Source organism: Rhineura floridana, chromosome 2, assembly GCF_030035675.1.
Source record: "Rhineura floridana isolate rRhiFlo1 chromosome 2, rRhiFlo1.hap2, whole genome shotgun sequence".
NCBI lineage: Eukaryota > Metazoa > Chordata > Lepidosauria > Squamata > Rhineuridae > Rhineura > Rhineura floridana.
In genome coordinates this window covers 93,605,836-93,624,091 of record NC_084481.1, presented here as the reverse complement: position 1 = coordinate 93,624,091, position 18,256 = coordinate 93,605,836, and the positions used below count along the sequence as shown (strand labels likewise).

The following is an 18,256-nucleotide window of genomic DNA, read 5'->3' as shown; positions in this document are numbered from 1 at the left end:
CATCTCCATCTAAGGCAGCTTTGTATGTCCATGTGTCCCACGTCCACTATGTGACTTGGATTAAGTAAATTACCCATAGAGTTGCTATCTCAGATGGACTTGCATTCTGTTTACTGCAAAATTCCCTTGTGCTGGGCTGCCTCTCTCCAGGCCTACCTCCCAACTAGGAAAGAAGGAAAGTCAGCAGAAAGTCACTGCTTCCATAGTTGCTCCTCCCACGTGCACAGGCTTCTGCTCACTCCCTCAGGGGCCACATGTTGCTTACATGGCATGTTGGGAGCAACCACACAAGTGGAACCTGTATGTATGCATTCCTGGATCTCTGTGGAGCAGCTGCAGAAGCAGCAGTGACTGTGAAGGTAATGCAACCTGTAACAGGTGCCTTATAGATTCCTCCATTGGATCATATGGAAGTGATTCCCCACGTGTACATGTGAAGGCAGCTAGTCCAAAGACAATGGAGGAGGGACAGTTCCAGAATTACCCCCTCCAAAAAACCCCTTAATTGGTTTATTCACACACACAGTATGGGATCACCCCACGGGGAAACAGCACAAATGGTAGCTCCAAGTCCATTTGAAAGTATCTTGACCAGCCCTGTGTCACATGTAGACACTTGAGCCTTTGCAGCTCCAATATCCATCAGGATGTGCTAAGAGCTCTCAGGCAGGTCCTGAGTTACTATATTCTCCCACCCGGGGCAGGTTTGGGAGCAGAATGAGGATCCATCTAGATAAAGTAGGGAAAAACCCAAGCGATTGGCCTCACCTACATGGTTCTGTTATTGAGCATGGGGAAGCAGTTCCCTCAACATCGCTGGTGCGTGTGAAGGGGGCTCTAGTCATGCAAGAGTGAGGGGACATGTGAGCAGGGAGCCCCCCTTTCCCTCCCCCCCTTTCCCCGCCTCTGGCTGCCACTCCATTAACTCCGCTGGGATCAGTCGATAGCAGCGGTAATTGTTCCCTGCTAAAATGCATTCCCGCTGTTTAGAAAGGCTAATCCAGAAGCTGCAAAGGTCAAGTGCTGACATTTCCCAGCGCGGTTCCTGATGCAGAGACACAGACGGTGGGGGGGGGGAAGGGGAGCCCCAAAGGCACCAGCCTCAGGGATGGGTGTCGTATTCATGCAGGGAACACTTGCTGTTCCACTCTTCTGTGTGCATAGCTCTACCTCCCACAGATGCTGGCTGAAGGTTCTCCGCAGACAAGACTTCAACGATGCTTGTTATGGAATCCTGGTCCTTGGCCCTCTCTCCTTAACTGTTAGCAAATGACTAATTTGCAAGAGAAATACTTTACACCCTTCTCCCCACCCCATACCCTTTGAAAGCATATTCTCTCTCCCATCATGGTTTGTTGTATACCTGAACAGATATTCTATAGACAACTTTGTCCCCCAAAAGCATGAAATAGCTTTCCCAGGCTCTCTTAGAGGCCCAGGCCATATCACACTGAGCAGCTCCAGCTGTGCCACCCAAAGTTTCCTTCTGAAAATATTTGCTTTACAGATGGTCTTATCACAGTCTCAGGTGCCACATCAAAGACGACAGGCCAGAAAACCCAAGAAACTTGTCTTCTGGCAATGATAAGAAATGGCAGGAGCTAAAATCCTTCATTGATGCCTTAACCCACTTCCCTCTCCCTCATTGTTGCCAGTTGTGGCTTTGCTGATGCAAAGCTCCCCTTTGTCTAGCCCTGCCACACCCCAGATCTCTGTCAAGAATACCATAATTTACACCCCTTTTCCGACTCTACTATTGGGCTTTTATATCCCAGTAAGGCATTCAAGATGGGACCAGTGACTCTTCTAGCTCACAGGTAAGAAGTGCAGAATTGAGCTGCTCCTTTTGTCTCTGAGTAATTTACCAAGTATATCAGTTTTAAAGGCATTTTATCCCATTCAGTCATGCTTTAACCTAGGGATGGGAACCTCAGGCCTGGGACCAATTATGGCCCTTTGGATCTGTACGATTGACCCTCAGGACTCTCCCAGGCCACACCCCTCACCAGCCCTGCTTTGTGCATTCCTTGAATGTTTTTGTCTGGCTGGGGTATGTCTTTGAGCTCTGATAATGCTTCTTGCTTGCCTGGATGGAAGACAGAGAGGGAGGTGTGTATGCAAAGAAACTAGCCTACTGTACAAGGGTGAAATTCTCATTGATTGCTCTGCCTACTTTTGCTGTTCACCACTGGCACGTGGTCCCCAGGAGGGAACGTGGTCCTTGGGCTGAAAAAGGTTCCTCACCCCTTCTTCAAAAAATACCCATCCTAATCCCTCCTTTGTCACAACTCTGCAGCCCTATCCCAGGAGCAGCCAATATGGTGCCCTCCAGATGTTGTTGGACTCCAACTCCCATCAGACTTAGTCACCATCGCCAATGTTTGCAAAGGATGAGACTTGTAGTACAACAATGTCTGGAGAGCCACAGGTTCTCCATCCCTACTTTATAGACAATCACCAGGAGCAGTAGAAACAAATAGCATAATATATGGCCTAGACTAGAGGCCTCATATCAGGAATGTCATCTCTCTTATGAATTCCTCCACCTCACTTCATGTGAGGCCTTGGCCTATATTTCATATAGGCAGGGAGGGAAATCTGTGAGGGCACAGAGCAGGCCCTTCTCTGTTGTGGCACCTGCTATAGAAACTCCTTCCTACAAGAAAGCCTACCTATGCCAAGTGTTGCAAATCTTCAGAAAAAGGTTTTAAAAAACCTGTTTTATTTCTCTCCATGTATGTGGAGGTTGTAGGGTTTTAATTTGACGCTGCTCTTCAATCACAGCTGATATCTTAGCAGGTTTGTGCTAATGGAACTATATATAGTTAAGATTTTCTAAGCGGCTAAGGGACCCCAGAAGAACAGGGGCTAAGGAAAAGCTCACCCTTCCTTAATTCCTGGTTCTGGAGTGAGATTTGAGGGGCTGCAGGCAAGGATAGCTTGCCTAACATGCACATGATGCTACCCCCACCTTCAATTCTGAAGAGGTATCACCATGGCTGGGTGTTGTGTGGCAGTTTACGTGTGTCGGCTCAGGGTGGCAAGAGCTGACTCATAAGGGAGGAAGATGCTCTCTTTCAGTTTTGCATTGTGCTCCTTAGCAGAGTTGTTCTTAGGAGGCGCCCAGAGGACCCCAGTCCTGACTCTTGCACCAGACCCCCGGCCTCCTGCCCCTTCTCCCTCACTGCCCCCGCTTTAAAATTTTTTTTTTATTTTGCTTTGCTTACAGGGCGGCTTTGTATCTATTTATCTATATAGAAGCATACGCAATTTTTATGCAAAATGGTGTAACGGGTCTGTGCCCGGAGTCTTTTTAAGGGCTAAGCAAGGGCCCTGCTCCTCAGCTCTCTCCCTTACGAGTGAATGACTCCATCTCTGCCTGTTAAAAGTCCTCAACAGTGGCGGCAGCAGGGCCTCGACGCTGGGAAAGTGTTCTTGCCTTCCAGCGAGGCTTCAAGTTCCCCTTTAATCCTGTCCCTCCATCGTCCTCTCTCGCGCCCCCATTTCTCTTCCAGCTGTGCGGCCCAGCCCTGGCAACGGCCGCGGCCTTCTCTTGGCACAGAGGAAGGCACCAGGAGCGAGTCTTAAACGAGAGCTCTTCACTTAACGACTTCGGCTGAGCGTCGAGCACGGGGCACGCGGGTAGATTGGCGCCGCGAGAGGCGGGCTGGAGCGCAGCTAGGCGCTGAGAACTTTTGGAGAGGCCGCACTAACCCACTGATTAACTGTAGTGTTCCTTGGGAAGCAGCCTGCGGCGCCGGGAAGCCCCATTATCGGGATCAGTCTCTACAGGAGCCACCTCTCCACTCTCTCCTGAGCGCCTCTCCGCCCAGCAATGGCATCCTCGCGCTTTGGGAGCGTGAAAGAAGGAGCGAGCGCGTGCACCCCCCTTCCTGGATTACTCCTCTTCCCCTTTCCCGAGCTCCTCGAGGTCGTGACTCCTACACAACTCAGAAGCGCGTGTCAACTCCCCGAATGAATTATCTCTCCTCTGTCCTCCCCTCCCCTTTGCTGCCTTGATCGTGTGTGTGTGCGGGGGGGGGTGTCTGTCACTTCCGGTCGCTCATTAATTGTACTCCTTGACCTGGCACCCAAATTGGCGGCTGCAGCGCACGCTAAATCACCTGGTGAGCGCTGCTTGTCCACGCAGAGACTGATGCCCCCTGCCCGCTGTCATGGCAACGGGCCTCGATCAGCAAACGGGGTCAATGCAGGACCATCGATCACGAGGCCCCATGGCGATCGTCTCCTCCCGTCAACCATTTTGGGTGATCTTACACCACCGGCTCGTTTCATCAGCAGCAGGAGATGTTTGCAGATCTCCTGGGGAGCCACAGAAAGAAGGCCTCCAGCTCTCACACAGACTTTTTCAGGGGAGAGGGGCCTGCTAACTGCAGAGCGGTTGGGACCACCCGTCTGCAACACCCCCGCGCACCCCCTCCCGCCGTTTGGGACCCACGCACCCCCTCCGTCAGTGTCAGGAGGCGTCATGGGAGAGATTCCCAGCTGCTCCCTGCCAGGCCCCAAAGGGTTAACTTATTTGCATTCAGTGCCGCGCGCCAGTCGGGAATTGCACTTTTATCGGCCTGCGGTGACGGCAGTGCTGAATTGGGCTTGGGAACTCTATTTGTGAGCGAGCGCGAGCGCCCCAATTATTCCTGGGGAGATAAACTCAGTGGCTGGTGCCTCATTAACATTCCCCAGCCCAGGCAGCCTTAGACGGAGCTCACTGGTGCGGCTTATTGATAAAAGAAAGCAGCTGAGAAACGCACCAGTCGCTGTACTCGATGCTATGTAAACACACGCGTACAAAACAATATGCCCACACGGATTAAGTCAAACCCATGCACACGCGCACCTACTGCCCGCCCGCATTGTGTTCACACAATCAAGGGCTGCACACATATATTACACGTGCGGGCGCACACTGCACACGCAAGCGGGTCAGCCAGATAGGTGCACACGTGCCTGTGTGTCTGTGCGCGCGCGTCCATATCTCGATCAGGACTCAATTCGACATGCATTGATGGGAAAACAACTCTGTTCAACGACGCCCCCTCCATCCCCCTCGCTCCATCGTGCGTGCTGCCTCCTTGTCTAACAGGCCGCAGCCCATCCCCTCCCCTCCCTGCAGTTGCCATTTTTTCCTGGCACAGATTGTGGAGGGATATCAGAACAAAGAAAGACGCGCTCTCTACCTTGCCCCACCCCAGTAGTCTGGAGGTTTGCTATCTTTACTGGCCTCTGAATATACCCATTGGTGGGAGTCGCTTGATTTAACGCCTTAATTCTGCTTTGGATACGGGTCTCTCCATAGATCAGGTTCCTATCATCTCCGATAACTTAGGCAGCAATCCTAACCAGTAGTGTAGCGGCAAATTCAGAAGTGCAGGGCCCCTTCCTAATAGTTACAGTCTTGTAAGATTATAGAACAATTCCGCCAGGTTTAAATGCTGCTTTCTGCTTCTCTATTACTGTCACCATTTAGCTGCCCTTTCTCACTGTCAGTGATAGTGCTTGAATCACTGAATTCAATGTCAACATGTTTATCTCCTGGTGCTACCAAAATGCTTGATGATGTAGATAGGATACTATCATCAGGATTCACTGGCTCATCTTCTGCAATTACAAAATTCTCACTCTCCACAACTTGGCTTTTTGAAGCAAGAACTAACATGAATTTTCACTCTTGATTGCCTCCAATCAGCAGGAAACACCAAGTGAGCAAGTTAGAAGACTCTTCTCAGTGGCTAATGCACTCTCATGCTGATTGGCTCATAGGATGCTAGAGACCTAGGCACTTTGCTGGGACCTGGCTCCCAAAAAAGTAAGGGGTGTAAGACCCCCTGAGACCCAGGACAACTACACCCCTGATTATCTCTACTCAAAAATAAGTTCCATTTAATTCCGTGAGCTTGCTCCCAGGTAAGTTGGTTAGGTATGCAGCCTTAGTCTCAGTCAGTAATGGAACAGAAGACCAAGTCTTCCAGCAATAGGCAGAGGGAGTGATGGCTCTGTAGGGTATTTTATTTATTAAATTTATATTCTGGCTTGCCTTTCAATGAGCTTGGGGGTGTTCATTTGGATCTTCTCCCTCACCACCATTTTTTCCTCACAACAACCCTGTGAGGTTAGGCTGAGGGATAGTGACTGGCCCATTCTCATCCAGTAAGATTCATAGCTGAGTGGGATTTGAACCTAGGTCTCTCCAGCCCTAGCCCAACACTCTAACCACTATAAGACACTGGCTCCTTGCTGGTGCAATAAATTGAAAATGGAAATGGGCTGCCTTCAAGTTGATCCCGACTTATGGCTACCCTATGAATAAACATGCTATTGGAGGTCACTGATTCATAGGGTCGCCATAAGTCATAATTGACTTGAAGGCACATAGCAACAACAACATGAATAGGGATTCATGGTAAGTGGCATTCAGAGGGGGTTTACCATTGCCTCCCTCTGAGGCTAGTCCTCCCCAGCTAGCTAGGGCCTGCTGAGCTTGCCACAGCTGCACAAGCCAGTCCCTTCCTTGTCCGCAACTGCCAGCTGGGGGGCAACTGGGCTCCTTGGGACTATGCAGCTTGCCCACAGGTGGCAGGGCACGTAACCCCTGAGCCACTCACTGTGGGGGTGATCTTTAGCGGGCCCTTGACACCCAGGAGACACAAGTGGGGATTTGAACTCGCAGACTCGACTCCCAGCCAGGCTCTCCTCCCCACTGTGCTATACTAGCTGTTGCAATAAATTAGGGAAGGGATATTAGGGGTATAGGGGAATCACTCAGAAAAGTGTGCCATGCTGTTCTGTTTTAGTGCTAACCACAATTCCACATTTGTGAGTGCAGGAAATGGGGATGAGTGGCTGAGTTGATGGGGCATTTTTCCTCCGCCCTCCTTCTGGGAGCCCTTACTCACTGAGTACCTTGGCATGAGTGGCTCTTGCAGGGCCTGTGCCCTGGGGAGGGAGGGGCCCCTGTTGCCTCCCCAGAGCCTTCAACTCCAGTTAGCAGCAGCCTCTGCAGCCCTCTGGGACTGGCTATTGGATTCTGCTTTGCTGAGCAGAGCCTATCGATCGAACAGTAATTAAAGCCGCTCCAAACTCCTACTCAAATCCAACCATATGCAGTTTGGTGTGTGTGAGAAACACCCTGGGCCTGCAGGGCTAGCGGTGGCCACGAGCTAGAGCCTGGCTTCCCTGTGTGTACAAGCAGGTAGGGCTGAGAGCTCCTGGCCCTGTGAGGCTTCCACACCTCTTGGGGGCCTGATCATGGTTTCTGGGATACAGGCTATACGCTGTTTGGTGTAATTTGAGACAGAAGGCATAATGTTTTGGAGCCCATCCCTGCTGTTTCAGAAATCTTAGCATGACACAGCTATGGCCGGTGGGCAGGCTGGCATGTGTAGTTCCTGGTGCTACTTGAATCCCCTGAGCTAGAAGAAGTACTTCATCTCCCTGTGCCTGGACTAAGGGCTCCTCTGCTTCAAATATTATGGACTCACAACCAATTCTGTGTAGAAAATCGCAGGCAATGTGTGACAGTTGCACACTTTTATTTCACAGCTTCTAAAGGTTTGTGTGTTTATCACATTTGTACCCTGCGTTTACTCTGAGGAGCTCAGGGTTGCAAACACAGCATCATTCCCAATTTATGTTCACAACAACCCTGTGAGGTAGGTTTGGCTGAGAGAGACTGATTTGCCCAAGGTGACGGCCAGGTTTGAAACAGTGCCTTCTGGTTAAAGATCAATACTCTCCACTGCCTACTTAACTATAACATATGTGCTGCAAAGCTGCTGCCAATTGCAAAGGGGTGAAAAATCCACACATCACGTATGCTTGAGCATCATACCAGATGCTCTCCATGCAATTTCACAGCAATGCCTACGAAAAGGTGTTTTACATCTGTAGGAAATGTGTAGCATGTGAAGCAGGAAAGATCTTTTGCCAAGAGGGACAGAGCCATAATGAATTCCTCGCTTAATATGAAGGATATTATTAGAGTACTCCTGGAGCAGAAGTGAGCTGACGGAAAGCTTCATCAGGTGGGGTACAAATGGAGGGACATAAGGAAAAGGATGAGGGTTTTTAGAAGTCACATCTCCTGAACTCCCACTTGGAGTGAGTTCCCACATTCTTAAGACCCATGATGGTGAAGAGCTTTTATCTTGAGCAGAGGTACCTCTGCTCTCTCCAATGTGGGAGTGCTACAGTCCATTCCCTTGCCTGTAGATTTCCATCCCCATATCCCAGAAAGTGGTGAGGAAGGCAGACGGTCCACAAGGGAGCCAGGACTCTTCCTGACCATTGATGAGGCATCAGAGCCTTTCCTCAGATCAGATCAGCCCAGCCAGAGCACAAGCCTCCGTATGGTTGCCCCTGGTTCTCTGCAGAAGTCTCCACCCCAGTATCTTGTAGCATTTATAGCTTTGGCTATCATTTTTGTCACCACGCAGAGTGTGCTTTGTGATCTTTCAGTTCATCTCATTCATGACTGGTGACATCCTAGGAGTTGGCTATTAATAGCCTCGTTTTACAAATCAGGGAACTGAGGCGAAGAGGCAGCCAGCAACTCCATAATGTTAGGAGGAAGGGGCCGTAGCTCAGTGGTAGAGCATCTGCTTTGGGTGCAGAAGGTCCCGGGTTCAATCCCCAGCATCTCCAGGTATGGCTGGGAGAATCTCCCTGCTTGAAACCCTGGAGAGCTGCTGCCAGTCAGTGTAGAAAATATGGAACTACATGGACCAATGGTCTGAGTGCATATAAAGTAGCTTCCTATATTCCTATGTAACTGAGAAGGGGCTTGAGCAGGGGTCTGCTGGGTTTGTCCCTATAGGACAAGCTGAAGACTGTGAAAGAAAGAAAGAAAGAAAGAAAGAGAGAGAAAGAGAGAGAGAGAGAGAAAGAAAGAAAGAAAGAAAGGCATATTTGAGAGGGGCAGTATCCCTGTTATCTGAAAGAAGGAAGGGGGTCCTGCTTATTACCAGTGCCTGGAAATAGTATAGCATTTCCCTGACCAATCAGCCAAAAATCCTCAGGCAGGAGGCAACATAGGCTTGTGACCAGTGGCGTCACCAAGGATAGCACAGCTCCAGGACTTTTTTCAGAGCACGAGCGATGATGTCCTATGCTGGAGTGTCAGGGTAACTTATGGTCCTTCCTAGCTCTGGGGTATGAATGAGGTGATAACAAGGCTTTCAGTGTTTTGACAGATTAGTATAGAGGCAGTCAGAGAATGAGGAAAATAATCTAGCAGAGGCTGGGGTATGTCTTTTCTTTGATCAGGCTCTGACTTCAGGCTAGCAACTTAAATGGTAAAATCTTTGCAAGATGGTTTGCATTTCTAGTTAAAAGCTCAAGGTTGCATTTCTGCTGGCTGACACCTTTTGTTCAAGCTCAATGTGTTTTACAAGTGGAACATATGCAGGCGAAAGCAAGCACCACCTAGTTCAATGGAGCTTACTCCAGGACACTATGCACAGGATTCATTCACCCTCATCCTAATAAATCTGGTATAATTCTATGTGCTATTGCTCTTTTGTGTGCGCACACACACACACATGGGATCCACATGGCTGTCTTCATTTTTGGACTCTCCTTGTAGGCTATAGGAACCATCATGATGAGCTCCTGCACTTCAGAATTTTCCACAATACTATCTGGTATGGCCCACCCAAGCTAATAGCCTGAAAGCCTATGTGTTATGGCCTGTGAGGTGCATGCCACCTCCCCTCCTACATTCATTGTATCACAAGAACCATCAGGCCTAGCTGTGACTAGAGTGAGGAGTATTTTGGCTGAGAAGTAATCCGCAATCTGAAAAGAAAATCTCTGTAGAGGGAAGCAGGGATCTGATGGAAAAGTCTGAGCTGAGCTCCCCACCTCCTCCACCACCACTACAGATATACCTGTCCTTGCTTGCATCCCTTCACACAACCTGACCACTTAGCATGCAGAGGGATGCCTGTCCCAGAGACACCCACCTCACATGGGACATCACGCACTGTCTCTGTGCAGCCGCCAACACAGCACTCAACCCCAAGGACATTATCTCCTCCAGACACTAGGCAAGGGCATTTGTCTCTTTGCATTCCAGGGGAGTAAACGCCCCCACACGCTGCAGTGCCCTCTGCTGGCAGATTCTGGGACTGGCACAGTTCCTTTCCCCTCCCAGCTCACCTCCTGCCCTTTATTCCGCACCCTCTGCTGGACATTTCCAGGCCATGCTGGACCTTGATACATTTCCCTGCAAAGAATCTCGGCATGGAAAGAGCTTGCATTAAAACAAAAACATCTATGCTAGACAGCTCTATGCATGTTGTCCCCAAACGTTAGCACCACATACCTAAAGTTACAGCTGTTTTCTCCGTGGTAATTCAGGATAACTTCCACCCCCGGCTTTATATTGTCCATCACTCACACAGATAAGACCTCCCCCCCCCCATTTTACCCAAAAGCATGTGTTCAACTGGTAGGAAAATCCAGCCCTTTAGCACTCTAATCACCTTGACTGTGGCTATGACAGGCTGGTTAAAGGGTGTTAAGGGGTAACTAATCTGTATTGGGATTTTGAGTTCTGAGCATGGGGAAAGATGTGCGCTCCTGTCTCATTCTGGACATGATCTTGGGGGGGGGGATCCCAGCATGGCCCAGGGAATTGTCACACCAAGGGTGACCCAGGGAGGACCAAAAAGCAGTAAGTTTGTCTGCAAGCGTATTCTGTGCGTGAGGGAGAGAGAAACAGAATTGTTGTGCTACGCGAGTGTGTAAGTAAAATTCAATACTCAACAAACAATCCAATTTTTAACAAATGGTCAGCTCAAAAATCTTACTATGGCAGCAGTGCCCTCTGCTGGCAGGCAGCAATCCTGCAAGCCCAAACCCAGCCCAGAGCTAACACTGAACCTAAGGGCAAAGACCAAGAAGACCCAAACAGCCAGGAGGAACAAGCTCACAGGCAAAGCACCAATGGGTTGGTGGAGGAGGGCCAGTGTTGTCTAGGGGGCTTCCTTTAACCTGGAGCCGTTTGCCAGAGATCATGAAAATAAGACATTAGAGCAAAAGTTGTGGCCATGTAACCTCTTTTCTGCTATTACAGGGGTGGAGAGCCTTTTTCTCATGGAGAACCTCAGAGCTGGATTCCCTTCTAGGTAACCATCCAAGCGCGACTACACCCCTGACTGAAAGCAAGGGGGCAGTGTTGAACAAGAGGTACAGAACAGAGAGGAGGATGTTGGGACATCTGATTTTCATGAGTGTGTTTGGTAAATCGGGTACAATAACATTCCTTGCTTTCCCTTGAAGTAGGAAGAGAGTAGATATTAAAAATTGCTCCATCCTGCAAGCTTCTGTCAGCTCCCCAAAGCATCTTCTGCTGGGAGAAAGTGGGACTGAAATAATCAGCAGTACCCCACACAAACTCACTACTTCCACCCCGTTCCTTGCTGCTATGTGTTTAATCCACATCTGTGCACTTCTGTGCAGCCAGATTAATACCAGAGAGGTATTGCTAGGCCCAGAATTTAACTCTTCCACTTTGTGGCAGCGAGAAATTCACACTCAAGCCCAGTTCGTATGAAGAGTCATTTCAGTTTTTTAAACGTAGCTCCTACTGCTTTTTGATGGAGAGACAACTAAAATTGCTACCTTTTCCTGTCAGGGCTCCAGTGCCTTTAACAGTTGCATGAGAGGCAGAAATTCAAGAACGCAGTCTTTCCTGGCACAGGGAAGTAGTGTTGAAGAAAGCATCACCTATTGAATTTCTGTCTGCTAACCATCTCCCACCACTTTTGAGGCCAGGCAATTCAGTCACGCACCAGCAAATCATGTTACACCATTCAGCTCCCAACATGAAGATGATACCCGGAGCCAGGCACTGACTCAGAGCTGGGCTAATGGATTCTTGCACATGTAATGCGATTTCCAGACTGCATTTCTTCTCCACCACCACCACCCTCAGCTTCACCCTATACACAAGAGGGAAACCAGCATCTTGATTTCAGGAAAGAAGAAAACAGAAGGTTCAGTCTGCTCGGCACTGCAGCCTTATTCCATGCACAACCTCCTATTAAAAGCCCTCCTATCCAAGCATGGTTTCTCTCGTCATCTATATTGTGCCCCCTACTGGAAGACATTGATAATGCCCCTTAATCCTCATCATTCCCCAACACAGCTGTCGTCATTCGAAATCTTGTGATTTCTTCAACACCACCATATTATCTTGCTAAGAAAGAGAATTTTTTTAGTTGCTTTGAATTTGACGTGGGAATTCCCTCCCCTCCATTCTCAGCTTTTAATTTAGATTTACCTATGCATGTCAACAAATCACAGGGCGGCATTTATGCAACTCAAGTCTCTGAATACTGTATGTATTGACACATTGACAATACTGGTTCAACACAGTCAAATGAGCACACACAAATAACTTGGCAGTCTACAAAGAAGGGCCTGTGCACAGAGCATGAAGCTTGAAATTGTGTTTTAAGATAGTAAGACCTTTGGTTCAAAACCAGTCCGCCTCACTCACGTCCCCTATTCATTATTTATATTTTTAAAAATTTGCATCCGACTCCTCCCATCCTAAAGTTCAGAGCAGCTGACATGAACCTCTCATCCAGGTACTGACGACATCCTCATCTGCTTCACGTTCCAAATGCTGGAATCTCTGGGGCTCACAAGCCATTCCTTGGGAAGGCATCTCTGTTCTATCTCAAAGCACAGCCATTTCCGAAAATGTAGACGCTTTCAGCAAGTGTGCTGCAAGTCAAGGACAACGCATCAGATGGAATCTTTGGGCAGGTTTTGATGCTAGTCCAAGCCTGTACAATTTGTGACCCACCAAGCTGAACAATGCCCACCACAGGCTCCTTGCATTTCCTGTTTTGATTGCCTGCCTGGGATTGCAAAAACAAGGTATTTGTTAAGCACTTGGATCAAGAAATCCCAGAAGTGAGTGCTCAGCTGGTGACTGTCTCTGAGAGATCTCTGCCTCAGAGGAAGCTTTTTTCAGTTTAAAAGCCAGCCAAGAGGAAACTTTGACTGGCTTAAATGTTCTCCAAGGTATAGGAGAACCGATCAGATTTTCCACAGGACTTCGTTGAGCTGTCGGCTGCTGGAATTGATCAGGAAATCCCTGAGATAAGAAGGCATGCCGATCGGCTGAAGATGGAGTCAGGACTTCCAGCAAGCTGTACTGGAAAAAAGCGAAGCGTTTTTTTTTCTTCTTAAAAAAAACGTCCTTAACCAGCGAGCCTACTTCTGTCTAAATCTTATCATTTGGCTTAAATTACTACAATAAAAGGGATTTGTTTACGAATCAGCAACTGAGAAATCTGGGTGAGTCATACTTTTTCTCTTTTAAATATAATTAAGGAAGAAAGAAAATGTAAACAACTTATATTTTTTTTTACGACAAAAAGCTGGCCTGAATTTGGAGTTTTAAAGTTTAAAAACGGATGAGAGGTAATTATTATTTGATGGAAATATATTTTGGACTATTTTTCTCCTTGGACTATTTCTTTTTGGACGAATCTGCTGTTCGTATATGTTACTAATCGTTTGGTGTTGTGAACCAGAATTGTTTTGCATTCCTGGACGTAGATAAGAACTGTGCTGTGCTGGCCAGACTATAATAACAGGCCTGGAATATTAACTCTTTTGTTGGTGGAGGAAAAAAAAAAGAAATAGGTTTTGGAACAGTGGTTAATATCAGAAATTAAAGGCTGCTTTCGAGAATGACAACTAAAAAAGCAACTAAGGCCCAGGAGCGAAGAGGTTCAATTGATCCACAGGAAGGGGCTATACCCCCAGATATGTTTCAAAAAATAATGGAAGGGATTAGTGATATAAAACAGGAAATGAAAACTGAATTGACAGATATAAAAGACTATATTAAAACACAAGTGGATGAGATTAAAGGGACAATTGGGCAAATAAAGGAGGATGCAAAAAATACTAAAGAAAAGGTACAAATCTTGGAGAATAGAACAGATATATTAAATCTGGAATTAGAAAAAAACTTGGACTATATGGCTGTGACTGAATTGAGAAATAAAGAACATTGTTTGAGATTCCGTGCAATCCCTGAGGAAACAGGTGAAGACATCAGAGATAAAATTGTTAATGCTTTAGTAAAATTTCTGGATTTGAATGAAGATCGGATGAAATTTGAAATAGACAAAGTTTATAGAATTAATTCCAGATATGCAACAATGAAAAAAATTCCAAGAGATGTGCTTGTTCACTTTATAAAGAAGACGACCAGAGATATGGTATTACAACAACACTTCAACAATACCTTTAAAATTGATGGTAAGGAAATACTGGTGATGAAAGAAATTCCTATTAGACTTTTACGTAAGAGAAAAGAATATGCTTTCTTTACAGAAAAACTTAAGCAATGCAAAATTCAATTTAGATGGGATGTTCCAGAAGGAGTGATTTTTACATTCAGACAACAGAAATATAGATTGAATACTGTTCAAAAAGCAAGGGACTTCTTGAGAAAAGCTTCAAAAGACATGGAAGAAGATAAACTCAAAGATATGGATATAATTCCTGGGAAACAAAGTCAACAAGAACATGCAGAGGAGGGGAAGGAAGACGATGGATTAAAAGGAGCATCAGGCACATTTTAAAATACACGCTTAAAGATGGATTACAAATACCTAACTTGGAATATAAATGGAGCCAACACGGCGCAGAAGAGAAAGAAAGTGTTTCATTATTTGAAAAAATTAAAATTGGATATAATTTGTTTACAAGAAACTCATATTAAGAAGAAAGATTCCAAATATTTGATCTGTAAAAATTTGGGTGAAGAATTTATTTCGGCTGGACCAAAAAAAAAAAATGGAGTTGTTCTTTACATTAACCCACAATTGCTTCCTAAATTGGTATTACTGGATGATAGTGGTAGATTTGTGGGGGTTGAAATTACTTTAGAGGGTACAAACATTTTGATAGTAGGTATTTATGCCCCCAATGAAGATAAAACAAGGTTTTACACAGGACTTTTGGAAAAATTGTCAGAGTTTTCATATGATCATTGGTGCGTCATGGGTGATTGGAATGGGGTAATCTCACCAAAAATTGATAGACTTTCTGAAAAAAATATTAAAGAGACACAGGGTAAATTACCGAAGATTTGCTTTGAACTGATGGAACATTTAGAATTGGTGGATACCTGGAGATATATAAATGATAACGCAAAGGAATTTACTTATTTTTCAGAAAGACATAAAACATTCTCGAGGATTGATATGATTTGGATGTCTAAAATTCTAGCGAAGGATATTTTTAAAATGGATATATTACCAAAAACTTTTTCGGACCACAATCCTGTGATATTAACTTAAAAAAAAAAAATCTTGGATTTAGATGGAGACTAAATGAATCTTTATTACAGAATGACAAAGTAGTACAAGAATGGAAGAAGAAATTAAAAGAGTTTTTTGAACATAATTTACATAAAGGAACAAACGAAAATATCGTTTGGGATACAAGTAAGGCATTTATGAGGGGATATTTTATTAAATGTAACTCTGAATTAAAAAAAAAGAAACAACAGAAAATGCAATTAATTTTGGAAGAAATAAAACAAAAAGAGGAAGGATTGAAAAAGAATCCAACTAAAGTTTCTATTGTAAATCAAATTAAAATGTTACAGAATCAAGTATCAATGCTGACAGTTAGAGAAATTGAAAGGAAACTAAATTTTGCTAAACAAAGGACTTTTGAATTTGCAAATAAACCAGGGAAATGGTTAGCATATAAATTAAGAAAAGAACGTCAAAAAAATATTATTTTAAAGATACAAGAAGGAGATGAGACGCTGACAGATAATGTAAAAATCAAAAAGATTTTTCATCAATATTATTCAACATTGTACAAGTGTCAGGAAATTCCATCTGAAAAAATAGAAGAGTATATATCTAAACAGAATTTGCCTAAAATTACAGACTTTCAGAGACAAGCTATTAATGGCCCTATCACGTCAAGAGAGATATCTGAAGCTATAAACAAAATTAAATTAGGAAAGGCGCCAGGACCAGATGGGTTATCTGCAATGTACTATAAATGTTTGGAGGAAGAACTCTTGCTACCTTTACAGTCTACAATGAATTCTATTCTGCAAGAGGGAAAGATACCGGATAGTTGGAAAAATGCTAACATAACATTAATACCTAAAGAGGAGCAAGATTTAACTAAAACAAAAAATTATCGGCCAATATCTCTATTGAATAATGACTATAAAATTTTTACAATGATCTTGGCAGAAAGAATGAAAATAATATTGCAACAATTTATCCAGGAAGATCAATCAGGGTTTTTACCTAAAAGACAACTACGTGACAACGTCAGGAATGTCTTGAATGTGTTGGAATATTTAGAACAACGAAATGATAAACAAGCAGCTTTGATTTTTCTAGATGCTGAAAAAGCATTTGATCATTTGAATTGGAAATTTATGTTTCAGGTTTTGGAGCAAATGGATTTTGGAGACAATTTTATAAAATGGATTAGATCGATTTATACATCTCAGAAGGCTCAGATAATTGTTAACGGAGACTTAACGGATTCATGTGAAATACAAAAGGGTACAAGACAGGGATGTCCATTATCTCCCCTTTTATTTATTCTGGTCTTAGAAGTGCTGCTTAGAGATATAAGGCAAGATAAAAGAATTTCGGGATTAAAGATAAAAAAAGAAGAATATAAATTGAGAGCATTTGCTGATGATTTGATAATTGTACTAGAAAACCCTTTGGAAGGAATTAATGTATTGATGGACAAATTAAAAGAATTTGGACCGTTAGCAGGATTTAAGATCAACAATCAAAAAACAAAGATGTTGGTGAAAAATTTAACTTTAAGGGAACAGAAAGAGTTAATGGACAAGACAGATTTTACAATAGAGAAAAAGTTGAAATATTTAGGTATCATTATGACAAATAAAAATTCAAAGTTGTTTCATAATAATTATGAAAAATTATGGACAGAGATTAAGAAAGATGTGCTAAAATGGGATAAACTACAATTGTCATTAATGGGTAGAATATCTGTGATAAAAATGAATGTATTACCGAGAATGATGTTTTTGTTTCAAACAATACCTGTAATATCCTCTGATTTACCTTTTAAACAATGGCAAAAAGATATCTCTAAATTTGTATGGCAAGGAAAAAAACCAAGAGTTAAATTTAAACTACTACAAGACGCCAAAGAAAGAGGAGGACTGGGATTACCAAATCTGAGATTTTATTTTGCTGCCTGCTGTCTAGTCTGGATAAAGGAATGGATCTTATTGAGGAATAAAAGATTATTGGATTTGGAGGGCCATAATTTGAAGTGGGGATGGCATGGATATCTATGGTATGACAAAGTAAAAGTAAATGTAGACTTTAATAATCATTTTATAAGACGTCCTCTGTTGAAAATATGGAATAGATATAAACCAAGGTTTTATTCGAAAATACCATTATGTGTCTCAAGTCAAGAAGCGTTTTACAGAAGAGAAATGGCTGGAAAAGAGAAATGGTTAACTTATCAAGAACTATTAGAAAATGTACATGGAGAATATATAATGAAAGAGAGAGAACAACTGACAAAGGAAGGATATAGTTTTCAATGGTTTGCCTATTTACAATTGTTAGAAAGATATAAAATGGACAAGAAAATGTATGGGTTTGAAATAAGTAAATCTGATTTTGAAATAGGATTGTGCACAAATGATGAAAATATAATTGCGAAAATGTATAAACTCTTACTGAAAATGGATATGGAGGAAGAACAAGTAAAAGAGTGTATGGTAAAGTGGGCAAAAAAATTTGGTTATAACATACAAATGGATCAATGGGAAAATATGTGGAAAAAAGGCTTGAGATTTACACTATGCTATAATCTTAAAGAAAATTTCTATAAAATGATGTACCGTTGGTACATGACTCCAGAAAAGTTGTCAAAAATGTATAGTAATGTTTCTAATGTTTGTTGGAAATGTAAACAACAAGAAGGATCATTTTATCATATGTGGTGGCTGTGTAAAAAGGCAAAATCATTTTGGGCACAGATAGGTAGGAAGATGCAAAAAATTCTAAAGATAAATATTCAGTCAAAACCAGAATTTTTTTTATTGGGTTTTATGGAAAAACAAATAGAAAAGAAATATGGAAGAATAATATTATATATGATTACGGCAGCAAGATTATTATATGCACAAAAGTGGAAAATGGAATCAACACCAACAACGGAAGAATGG

The 18,256-nt window shown here is 44.0% G+C and overlaps 1 protein-coding gene and 1 non-coding gene across 4 annotated transcripts in view; one reads left to right on the top strand and one right to left on the bottom strand.

Annotated features, from left to right (window-relative positions):
- GMPPA (GDP-mannose pyrophosphorylase A) overlaps window positions 1-18,256 on the bottom strand; it is a 54,344-nt gene that overhangs the window by 19,297 nt on the left and 16,791 nt on the right. The window lies entirely within an intron of this gene.
- TRNAP-UGG (transfer RNA proline (anticodon UGG)) lies at window positions 8,593-8,661 on the top strand. Its single transcript has one exon. It is a non-coding gene; the product is annotated as a tRNA-Pro (tRNA).